Genomic DNA, 13,449 nt, shown 5'->3' on the forward strand with positions numbered 1-13,449 from the left:
ACTAGGAGAAAAATATATGGCGACAAAGGGTCCCCTTGTCGACAGCCTCTTTCATTTGTAAAAAATTCAGAAATATGCCCATTTTGTATTATGCTTGATGTCTTAGCGTAAGTTAGTATATTTATCCACCTTATCATTTCAGGTCCAAATCCATATTTTTGTAAAACTTTATTTATAAATTGTTTTGATACCGTATCAAATGCCTTTTCAAAATCGATCAGCAGAAGTACTCCTGGTTTATTTTGTCTTTTTGATTCAAAGATAATATCATATAACAACCTTGTGTTTTCTGAAATAGATCTTCCTGGAATAAATCCTGTTTGATTATTATGAATGAGCAATTCCAATGTTGATTTTATGCGGATTGCAATACAAGTACTTATTATATTATAGAGTACATTCAATAAAGTTATTGGTCTCCAGTTTTTTATCAATGTTCTGTCTTTGTTTGATTTTGGTATACAAGTTATAACTCCTCTTTTCATTGTCATACTCATTTTGTTATTAGCAGAAGTACTTTTTACAAATCTGTATATCCAGAATTTAAGTTCTTTCCAGAAAAACTTAAAAAATTCAATAGGAAAGCCATCAATACCGGGACTTTTATTGTTTTTCATGTTTTTAACTGCCAATGAAATTTCTTTAAGCTCAATTTCTCTTTCCAATAAGATTTTCATTTGGTTGTCTAATGTTGGAGTATCTAAATTTGTTAAATTTTCGTAGCTTCTGTCCTTGCTATCAGAAGTATATAATTTTTTATAAAAGTTTCTTAATTCATCCAATATACAATTGCCGTCTGTTATTACCGTATCATCTTCAGTCATAACTTTATTCATTAATTTACTGACATAATTTCTATTTTCTAAGTGGCAGAAATAACTTGTTGGTTTTTCTCCTCCCTCATACCATTGCATTCTATTTCTAATTTGTATTCCTCTTATTTCCTCTTCTTCTATATGTTCCATTTCTAATTTGCATTTTGATAATTCGGATAGGTGTCTTTCATCTATTTGTTGAAAATTTCGCCTTATGTCATCTTCTAAATCGCTTATCTTACTTTCTAATTCTTTTGTTTGATTGATTTTGGTTCTTTTAATGAATAAAGAAAATGAAATTGTTTTCCCTCTAACTTTCATTAAGAGGGTTTCAAGAATTAAACTGTCATCTATTTTAAGTTTGATGTCTAACTCACTTTGTTCACTTTGTTCACTATCACTATTCTCAGAATATTCTTTTTTAGTTTCTTCTATAATTGTTTTAACTAAATCTGTATAATCTTTATTTAATAGAAGTGAAGTATTTAATTACCAATATCCGCGTCCTCTTTCTTGATTAATTGTATTGGAGAAAGATAACGTTATGACTGAGTGGTCGCTTTTATATCCGGGTAAAATATTTGTTTCCAATGTCATATTTCTTATATCTTCAGACACTTAAAAGAAGTCTAGCCTAGCTTGTTGTCTTGGGTTTTTCTTCCACCATGTAAACTTCTTTAAGTCTTTATTTAGTTCTCTTCATATATCTATCATATTTAACGATTCTTTTTTTTCCAATACTATCCGTCTTGCTTTAGGGTTATTTATATTTTTATAATTTTCTAAATCAACTGCCGGACTAATCTAAACTTACCGTAGTGGCCTCTGCAGAGCTGATTGATCTATATTTAGAGATTTCGTTCAATTTTGCTATTTAGGTACAATGTATTTTTGGACTCAACTAAATAGGTTTTCTTACTATAGCAACTTAACCGTGGCATCTGATTGGTCAACACGCTATTTAGATATATTTTTGGACACAATACACCAACACATGGGTATTTTAATTACCATGGCATTGAAATGAATGCGTCGTTCAAATGTTTATTGCATATAGTTTCTGGCTCGAACAGTCCGATTGGTCAAAATGTAGATGTTATCCGAGTTCTTTCCACGTAAAATATATGAGTCATTTGATCGGTTGAAATTAAGATAATTGACCCTATTTAAGTTTATTCTCAGATGCTTATAAGCGTTCTTTATGAAACTAGGTGTGGATGATCAACACATGGTCCAAGTACGTACTATTCGAAGATACGGGGTAGAATAGGTCTTCAGCAACCATGCTTGCCGTAAAAGGCGGCTATGTTTGTCGTCAGAGGCGACTAACGGGTTGGGTGGTCAGGCTTGCTAACTTGGTTGATGCATGTCATCGTGTCCCCATTGAGTGGATCGATGCTGTTGATGTCAATCACTGGATTGTCTGGTCCAGACTCGATTATTTACAGACCACCGTCATATTGCTGGAATATTGCTGAGTACGGCGTTAAACAACAACCAACCAACCAACCAAGTACTACAAAGGTCGTATGCTTAACCCAGGACCAAAAGTAATTAAACACCAGTAAATACGTACATACTGTAAAACTTACATCCAATGGCCGATTTTGCGTATACTTTCCGAACTTTGGGCGTATATTTCATATAGAAATGCACCTTTGAAACATACGTTCATCGTGTATTGTCCTGTGCACAGTCGTATCCATATTGCGATGAATGATATGACAGACGTTTCAGTAATTTCGAAGCATAAACTTAAAAGTTGATACTCCAGTATACATCTTCAAATTGTAATAGATGCTGAAATGTTCGACTTTTTCTGGGTTTACAAGGTTTTGACATATGCGAAATTCGTTAGGCCAATAGACATACTCGCTTAATTTTAAATCTTTAAAAAATGAGCATACATTAGATAGTTATGTATCCGTGTATCAAGGGTGTATATTTGAACAGCTTTTGTATGCTCAATCAGCAAATGAAGCTTATGGCCATGGGGCGGTTAGTAGGTAAGACATGTACAGGTCAGATACTATAAGGGTAACGCTATTTTTCAGGGCATTATCATTTGCAGAAGCCCGAGGTCTTTCATTAACAATGTCTGTTTTCAAACATTTACTGCAATCAACGCGAATCTGGAAACGTCATAGAACAAACCAGATGACGTCACTATAATACGTGACGTCACTTTCTTTACCCTATGACGTCACCTAACAACGGGCTTGATAATGGCCCGTCATCAAGCAATATGAGGGCATTATCAAGTTACAGTGGCCCGCTCATTTATGATAACGTGCGGGCGGTTTAATGATAATTCTATCCATTTTAGCTATAAACGTTGTTATAGCTAAATGAAACTGACACCTAGTTATATATAAAAGATATATTGTAAAAACAAATATATACAAAAACTACATCGGCCACATTACCGGTACTGAAACAAGATGAGCGGCCTACCTTTAGAATACAGTACCACAAACTTTTAAAACACGTGATCATACCCTATGACGTAATTTGTAGTATTTTGTTGCCAGTCACACCGGCGAAACAATGCCCTGTGACGTCAGGTGTGCATAAGCTCCTCCCAGTGATCTATCATCTCTACGCGAAATGTGATTGAATACGCCAAGCGCTGTGGAGAGTTTTGAATATTTGTTTACTGAATATAGCCTGCGGCGGCGCATTTTATAGCAAGCGCTAGTTTACGAAAGCACTTTTATTTTTTTATATATTTTTTATTTCGTTTTTCTCGTAATTCAAGTGGCTAAAAGGGTTATAAATGGGAACTAATATACATATATTATTTTTTCGGTGCATTAATTTTCATTATTATGCACAAGAATGTAGTTTTTTAGGGATATTTAGTGGTGCTGAACACATCCAAATGTCGCCAGTGTTAGGGTAGGTTACCCCGCACTCTATCCTTAGCCCTTGGATCCCCTTTACGATAAATCACCCCTTTACGATCATTAGGGTTAGGAACCCGTTTAGTGGCTATTAGACTACCCTAAGTCTATCCTTAACCCTTGGATCCCCTTTACGATCAATCACCCCTTTACGATCATTAGGGTTAGGGGCTAGGTACTCGTTTAGTGGCTATTACAAATTATATAGCGGCCCCTTATATTCTTCCCACAAAAACGTCGAGTAAAAAGGATGAAATGGTTTTGTGTCGAATATTTTGGCTACTGGAAACTGTCCTGGAACTTTCACAAAAGCCACTTTCACCGGCTACATTTTTCAGTACTGATTCAAAAGCGAACTCACCGTTGTGTCGTCACTAGTCATGCTTATTCCTCCATCGTTCCTTACTATTATCAACATCATCCTTACAGTGTTCCCGACCACACTTTTCTGTCACAAAAATCACCCGACGAATTATTAAATACCATTTCATTCATGCGCACTCGCGAGTTCGACGTCTGACGCCTGGAGCCGTTTTCAGTTCGCGGCATATCGGCTCATTCCTCACCACCCGGTATCTTGTAGATTACGGAATGGGACGAGTGTGCCAAATGGCATCGGGATCATTCGTAAGTGTCCGTAGACTAAAGTCACGAGACACCATGCCTACCCGTAACCTTCGTAAGTGTCCGTCACCTATTCGACCCTTTTCGTTCAGTTCCGTAACGTCATAGGCATGACTAGGTAAGTGTGGACGTAGCTCAGTCGGTTAGCTGTCAGGCTAACAATCCGAAGGTCGCGGGTTCGCGTCCGACGGATTCTCACTAAAACTGGTTCCTTGTCTTGTGACATGTGACCTACGGCAGAGATCGTCCTCACGAGAAGTTGTGGTACTGTATTCTAAAGGTGCTCCGTTCAGGCTCGTGTGATCTCATTAACCTTAGACCTAACCTGCATAAGCAAGACGCTATCATGCAAGCTCACACGTCACCGGCTAAATCACTTCCCCTCGTCAGGCTGCCAGTTCTTGAGATAATTGTGAGTGGACGAGCAAGAGACCTGGGCCCACTTGCTCAAAGAGATCTTAGCGCTAAGATGATCGTAACTCCCACACTTCAGCATAGGCTTACAACTTAGCGCTAAGATTGCTTTGTGCAAGTGGGCCCAGGGCTCTAGATAATGTTTTGAGTGAGTGTGTGAGTATGGTTTTACACCGCTTTTAGCAATATTCCAGCAATATCACGACGGGGGACACCAGAAATTGGCTTCACACATCGTACCCATGTCGTGAATCGAACCCGGGTCTTCGGCGTGACGAGCGAACGCTTTAACCACTAGGCTACCCGTCCGCCTTTGATACTGTTTTGAGCACCATTTACTCACATCTTATCATTCACTTTGGGTATTGTAAGTCTATTGGATTTTGTAAACCGATGAGTGGACCTTTTTAAAAATAATTACACTTCTATGCTGGTTCATGTACGTAACAACCGCCTCCGTGGTCTAGTGGTAGAGCGTCCGCCCGGAGAGAGGAAGGTCCGGGGTTCGATCCCCGAACGCGTCATACCAATAGACGTTTAAAGATGGTACTTGTTGTTACCCTGTCTGGCGCTCGGCATTAAGGGGCTAAAACAAGGATTGGTCGCCTCGGAGTCAGTATACTGTGTCTGAGTGGGGTATTCATGTTAAACTGCGGCATGGTATCTCAGTGAGCTTGCACTATAAATCGGCGTCAGTCCGGACTAGTACAAGCAGCCACACAAACACATACACGTACATGCACGTCGCTATATAAGTGCAATAATCTTGGACGCGACGATAAACCCAATTTCACCTCACCTCATGTACGTAACTTCTATTTAACAAGTAACATGTTGTATAAACTCACAACAGTGATATATGTCTCATAAGTTACAGTAAAAATCTGTGCATGATTCACGGCAGTTGAGTTAACGTGCTTTAAAGTCATAAAGTACTGGTTAAGGTTAGTAAGGATGCCAAATGATAGAAAGCCCAAGAAAGTGTTATGAAATGATTGTATTGTGGGACAATAATGGAAAGCAAAACTGGGTTTCATCAGTTAAAAAGCTCATAAATGATTTGGTGGCGCGATAGTGCCGTGAAAGTGTCGGGAGTGCCGCGATCTTGTAAAATGTTATCGCGAAAATGGCGCGAAAGTGTCTCGAAAGTGGCGCAATAGTTTCGCGTTAATGGCTCAGTGAGTGAGTGTGGTTTTACGCCGCTTTTAGCAATATTCCAGCAATATCACGGCGAGGGACACGAGAAATGGGCTTCACACATTCCCATGTCGGGAATCGAACCCGGGTCTTCGGCACGACGAGCGAACGCTTTAACCACTAGGCTACCCGACCGCCCCGTTAATGGCTCAGGGGTGGCGCGATAATTCCGCGTTAGTGCCGCTATAGTGGCGAGAAAATTTCGCGAAATGATGGCGGTCTGTAAATAATCGAGTCTGGACCAGATATTCCAATGACTGACATAATGAGCATCGATCTACACAACCAGATTACGATGACATGCATCAATCAAGTCAACGAGCCTGACCACCCGATCCCGTTAGTCGCCTCTTACGACAAGCATGGGTTGCTGAAGACATAGTCTACCCCGGATCTTCACTTTAGTTTGTTTAAAGCATTTATAACTGCAGAATATCTTTTGAAATCACTCCTGTACAAATATAGAATTGCATTTTCTAGATACAGATGCTCATCACATGAATTAAATATTGAAATGGGAAGATATTTCAAAACCCAAAAGGAAATTAGATTATGTAAAATGTGTATAGTCATAGCGGATGGGTACCATTTTGTTCTCATTTGTCCATTTTATCAAAATTTCCCAATTGTATACCTACACCCATCAATGTACCAATTTCCAAATATATATAAGTTTAATGAATTAATGTCTTCTACAAATGTTCATTTACTGAAGCCTTTGACTGCTTATATATTCCATGCAAAGAATTTTAGAAATGATAATGACTTAAATAAGAAGAAGTCAATATATCCACCGACTATCCACAAAGATATGTACTATAGGCCTGTGGCCTTTCAGTAGTTTTTAAATAAAGATTGATTGCCTGAGTTAACTAGCTGGACATGATGGGTGCATTCAGTCAGTGTGTACATGTACATTGGGGGTGTCACGATAAATCGAAATATCGATATAATGCTATTGGTAAGCACTTAAAGTCAATAAATCGATTGTTAACTCAGCTTCCGATCAATAGCATCGACTTCAATCAGGAATGTCGATAGTTTCGATTGTATATACCATATCAATTAAATACATGCAATGCTGGCTTTTTCTTTTGATCATGAGTGGTGGATATTAACACATAGTAATGTTGACGATTCTTTTTCTTAAATTATTTGGGTAAAGAAAAAACAAATCAGTCATATCTCAAACTTTATTTTTTATTTGTTGTTATGGTTATCACATTCAAAGGAAACTTCAGTTCCAAGGTTTAATTCAACGCTAAAATCCATCTAAAATGATGCATTGAAAATTATCGATATTTATCGCAATAGTTTCTTTCAATATCAATAGTTATCACAATAGTGATTTCCAGTCTAATAGTCACCCTAATGCACATGCACCGACACACGTGAACGCAAGGTGATATAGCTACATTGGGCAATAGTGTATAGTGTTGTTATGCTACTTGGTTATGGGATTTCTGCAGGAGTATTTGTACGTGAGCAACTAAATATTAATGGGGATTGGAGGATTTTGTTAGCGCAATCTTCGCAAATACGCAGCTTAAATATCAATACATTAAATTCTTGACCCATGAAGATCCGGGGTAGAAAAGCATCCCTTGCTTGACGTAAAAAGGGAGTGTGCTTGGCGAAAGAGGCGACTAACGGGATCGGGTGGTAAGACTAGCTGACTTGGTTGATGCTTGTCATTGTATCCAAATTGCGTAGATCGATGCTCATGATGTAATCACCGTATTGTCTGGTCCAGACTCGATTATTTACAGACCGCCGTCATATAGCTCGGATATTGCTGAGTACAGCATTAAACAACAAACAAACATAAAAAAATAACTTGTTGAACCTCAGGTGAACGTACAGCAGTCTATTTCTAAATGGACGTCTCCTTGCAACCTGGATACTCACACAAGTTTAAAATTAGACGAGCCTCTCTGTGTCGAACTCGTAGGGACCTCGAAAAGGTTTCGAGTTCGAAACAACCAAAGTGAATTTTCGAAAACCAAACATATGATAAGAGATATTATTACCAGGTACGGGTGCAACACTAGATTTCAAGGCACGTTAATTCCAGTGCCATTGTTGCTGGTAGTGCAGGGGGCGGCAATTCAGGCTTTCCATCGACGTCACTGTCCCTATCTGTCACTTTACGTGTGCAAGATATATGCACGGGAAAGTATGTGTCTGATTGGAATGAGCTGTTATGCAAGCCTGGCGGAAGAACGTGTGGTAATAGATTACGTTCGAATAGGATGTTTAGAGATGGGTATGGGTGTGAAAGTTATGTAAGTATGTTAATGCCTCCTTTTTACCGCTGTGCCTTCTCCTCTGAAGTTGGAAACAGGCAGATATACGAATATGAATGTGAATGAAAGAGTGTGTTTTCAGTGTAAGGAAAGTATTGAAGATGAATGTCATGTATACGATGATTTGCGTGAAAGTTTATATGAAAAGGTCAGTTTTAACTATCCCAAATTTCAAGAGTTATGCGATACTGATAAACGTATTGTACTTTTTAAATATTATGTATATTTTACAGCCAAATCCTGCTTTTTAATTCTCCAAAGAAGTTTATATTGCTAGTTACGGGTAGTATATTTTACATACCCCTTTTACACCAATATATTTATGCTGTATATACTGTGATATATTTTAAGTCTCTCGTAACCCTTAACGGGTAGCTCACTTTGATGTCCTTTTATATGTATTTATGTAATTATTTTTGTGAGGTGAGACTAAAATAAACAATCTGTCTGTCTGTCTATCTGGATTGACGTCATTGCTTAATTATGTGAGTCATCTCTCACTTACATAATCTTAATCTGTTTTGCTCATTATTGTACACAGTAATCAGTTAGCCCACTGATGTAAGGTGTGCTGGTTAATTAGGTTTGTCTGAACATTAGCATGTTGTCGAAGGTATCGTGCCTTTGGTGTGACTGAGCTATAAGGCGGCCCACGCCAAACTTCATGGTACAAGGCGAACTCGGGCGCGAACCGCGCAGTATTATAATTGCTAAAAGAATGGTAAGTTATGTGCATCCCCTATTGGCCTACGTCCCATATGGCCTACAGAAACAGAAATTACCTTTCCCATTTGGCCTACCACAAACAACCTACTGCCCCTATTGACAAAACGGTTTTATTTCACACAGGTTTCTTCTGTGAAGTTGATTATATATTAATGTCAATAGGATAACTATTGTTGGTTTTATTACATATGATCATAAGGATTGTATATAACTGACTTCTTTGACTATTGTGTATTTAGTCAATAGGATAACTATTGTTGGTTTTATTACATATGATCATTAGGATTGTATATAACTGACTTCTTTGACTATTGTGTATTTAGTCAATAGGAAAACTATTGTTGGTTTTATTTCATATGATCATAAGGATTGTATATAACTGACTTCTTTGACTATTGTGTATTTAGTCAACAGGATAACTATTGTTGGTTTTATTACATATGATCATAAGGATTGTATATAACTGACTTCTTTGACTATTGTGTATTTAGTCAATAGGATAACTATTGTTGGTTTTATTTCATATGATCATAAGGATTTTATATAACTGACTTCTTTGACTATTGTGTATTTAGTCAATAGGATAACTATTGTTGGTTTTATTACATATGATCATTAGGATTGTATATGACTGACTTCTTTGACTATTGTGTATTTAGTCAATAGGATAACTATTGTTGGTTTTATTTCATATGATCATTAGGATTGTATATAACTGACTTCTTTGACTATTGTGTATTTAGTCAACAGGATAACTATTGTTGGTTTTATTACATATGATCATAAGGATTGTATATAACTGACTTCTTTGACTATTGTGTATTTAGTCAACAGGATAACTATTGTTGGTTTTATTACATATGATCATAAGGATTGTATATAACTGACTTCTTTGACTATTGTGTATTTAGTCAATAGGATTAACTATTATTGGTTTCATTACTTATGATCATAAGGATTGTATATAACTGACTTCTTTGACTATTGTGTATTTAGTCAATAGGATTAACTATTATTGGTTTCATTACTTATGATCATAAGGATTGTATATAACTGACTTCTTTGACTATTGTGTATTTAGTCAATAGGATTAACTATTATTATAAAATCACTGGAAATCTGAAATATACTTCCTTGGCATTTGCAGATGCAGTAGGAATCCTGATTAAATTAAATTAAAAAGATTCTGTGTTAGCTTGTATTTCTCTGTTGTTGGACTGGTTCATTTTCATCACTCTGGGGGAGACGGGTAATTAGTGAGTGATCAACCAACCGATTAATTACCGTAATTTAATCCTCTAAAAACGTAGGCCAAATGGGACGTAGGCCAATGGGGGAGGACACCGTAAGTTATTGGTGAGGTTGAGTCAACCTTCACAATATAACATCGCGTCTGTTATGTTAAAGCTTATAATAAATCACAATGAAATAAAGGACACTCCTTTTTCTATGACTAAATCATATCAAAAGCATATTTGATAATTGTGGTTTTACGTATATGTTTGATTCCACTGGAGATTATGATAAAAGTGTACCGTATTCGACGTAATAAGCGTCCAGGGCGCTCTCAAAATTAGAAATAGGGGGCTCTTATTAGAATATAATTATGGTGAGAAAAAAAGAGAGTTGAAAGATCGTTAATTTCGTGGTTTATGCTGACAGCCTGAAATGATACAGAAGAAAAGTCGTATTATACACGACAGATATTTTTTCCAGAATTTAATTGCCCATAATTAAGGGTGCATATAATACAGGGGAGTGTATTATACACGAATAAATACATTTATCATATAATGGGTAGGTTTCTCGGCAGGATAAAGCCAACGGATAAAAAAAAACGATATCCGTCGGGGTCCTATGCGGATAGAGATGCAAATATCAAAGGTCAAGTAGGACTATTTTCACTGTTTATAAACAAGCATGGCGTCGCCCTCGTCATTCGGCGATCGAGTCAGAATTAACCATCGGGAATCTGGATAAACTACAGGGATAATTGCTATTATTATCAAAAGAACAGTCTAATATACTGAAAATCAGTGTCTAACTGTGACGTGGCTAAGGCATTTAATAAGTTTTGGCAACTTTGGAGATATAAATTTCGAAACAATTTTGCGAGGGCACGAGACCTAGCCATGTCTGTGCTTGTAGACCTCTGCGGCTTGAAACCTTCCCCACAAATTAAAATAGTTAGATTTTGTCGAAATATGTTTGAATTGTTACCTTGTTTCGTTTTGTCGCTGACTACACTTCTTAACGTTATAACAGGACAGACCGAGTGTCAACAACGTCTGACCGTGGCCGTGACGTCTCATAGACTAGGGTTAGAGTAGCTTCCCTTTGACAAAGGGCAGTTACTCTAGCGGACAGACCGATGGATTGCCGCGAAAGGCAACTAAAAACATCTGTTGTTTTGCGTATATAATGCTTCGCCACTGTATAAGAAACAGATTTCAGTTGGAACTATATTGGCTACTGTCACTGTCCGACTGACACATCACTTACCCTGTGACGTAATAAATATTTATGCGCGCATTCCAGGAAAACTAGCAATGTTTCGGTAATGTTTGTGAGAGAGGGAAAGCTATTTTCAAGCACAGAATTAAAGAATGCCATTATATGATAAAGAGGTTATCACGCTTGTTTGTTTGGTGATGGTAAATATCCTGTATTAGGAATAAACACTATGTATTTAGCTCACCACGGGTTCCCTAAATACAATGTTTATTCCTAATGCAGGATATTTACCATACCATCCCCAAACACACTCGCGTGATAACCTTTATGTACATTGATCAATTAGAAGGGGTGCTAATTGGGATTGTTCTCTAGCCAATATATTAACAAATATCGCCGTGGGCGCTTATTAGGACGGGGCGCTTATTACATCGAATACGGTATATTTTATATCAACTTGCGACCTGAGACCCTCCGCCTTTAGTATATCCAGTTTTGGAGAAGTGGTGTTGTCAACTCTTGGTTGGTTTATTTGTTGTTTTACGCCGCACTCAGCAAGCAATATTCCAGCTATATGACGGCGGTCTGTAAATAATCGAATCTGGACCAGACAATTCAGTGATTGATATCATGAGCATCGATCCACGCCATTGGGATCTATGACATGCATCAGCCAAGTCATCGAGCCTGACCACCCGATCCTGTTTGTTGTCTTTTACGACAAGAATGGGTTGCTGAAGACCTATTCTACCCCGGATCTTCACGGGTCTGTCAGCTCTTCAAAAGAGAATCACTACAAGTACCTTAAAGACCACACATAATTTGAAAATGACTTACGACTGCCTCGAAATATTTCTTAACCTTTACTTTCGTTCCGTACATGTACTAATTAATTGCCAATAGAGACGGGTAGATGGACAGGTATACCTCATTAAGCTCGCTCACTTGGTGCTGTCCAATCAACGAGTTATCTTGATTGATAAATATTATTACGATTGGCCAAATATCTTTACGTTTGCAAAACTATTGAACACCAAACCCAAATCTGTTCATAAAAGAATCTCGAAGTTCATCGTATTCCTCAATAGTCATTTAAGTAGAAGAGAGATTCATTGTCTATCCAATTATAACATCTGAGACCTGCATCACTTCGGGCTTTTCTCCCACATCAAGCTGACACGCCGTGATATAACTGGAATACTGTTAAACGCAGCGTTAAACCCAACTCACTCACTCACTCACTCGAAGATGAAAAGCATTGCCCCCTGTGTGATGATATGTCCAAATATGTACCAACTGTTGTATCAGAAACTGTTATAGTATGTTTAACTCTGAGTGCGTGCGTGCGTGCGTGTACAATTGTACTTCATCGATAGTTGTAGCACGTTGAACTATCTCTCATTAGTAGCCGAGCGATTTGTCGTGGATACCTTTATTGCAGTAACTTATATCATGCTATTTTACTTTTCTGGGAACTGTAATATATGCACAACCTACATTCGCATTGTAATAGTGTTAATCACTAACAATTTCCAACCCATGCTTGCCGTAAAAGGCGACTATGCTTGTCGTAAGAAACGACTAACGGGATCGGGTGGTCAGGCTCGCTGACTTGGTTGGTGCATGTAATCGTATCCCAATTGAGTGGATTGATGCTCATGATGCCAATCGCTGGACTGTCTGGTCCATACTCGATTGTTTACGGACCACCATCATATAGCTGGAATATTGCTGAGTGTGGCGTTAAACAACAAACAAACCAAACCAAACAAACCATGCTGAAAATATACTTCAATGCTTAAGCACCATGGTAACGTCAACACCTATTGCATACAAAGGATTCACTCAAGAAATGTCAAAACAACATTGAGAGAAAAAATACTTTTACTCCGATAAATCTTGAATGCTTGAATGTCGGATATAAACATAAACAACCACACATGTACATTTCCGGAGATATCCGATATTTCAGCATTGTCATTCCACTTTTAACAAGCACGGTTTTCCAAA

Source organism: Haliotis rufescens, unplaced genomic scaffold, assembly GCF_023055435.1.
Source record: "Haliotis rufescens isolate VD_foot unplaced genomic scaffold, xgHalRufe1.0.p SCAF_29, whole genome shotgun sequence".
NCBI lineage: Eukaryota > Metazoa > Mollusca > Gastropoda > Lepetellida > Haliotidae > Haliotis > Haliotis rufescens.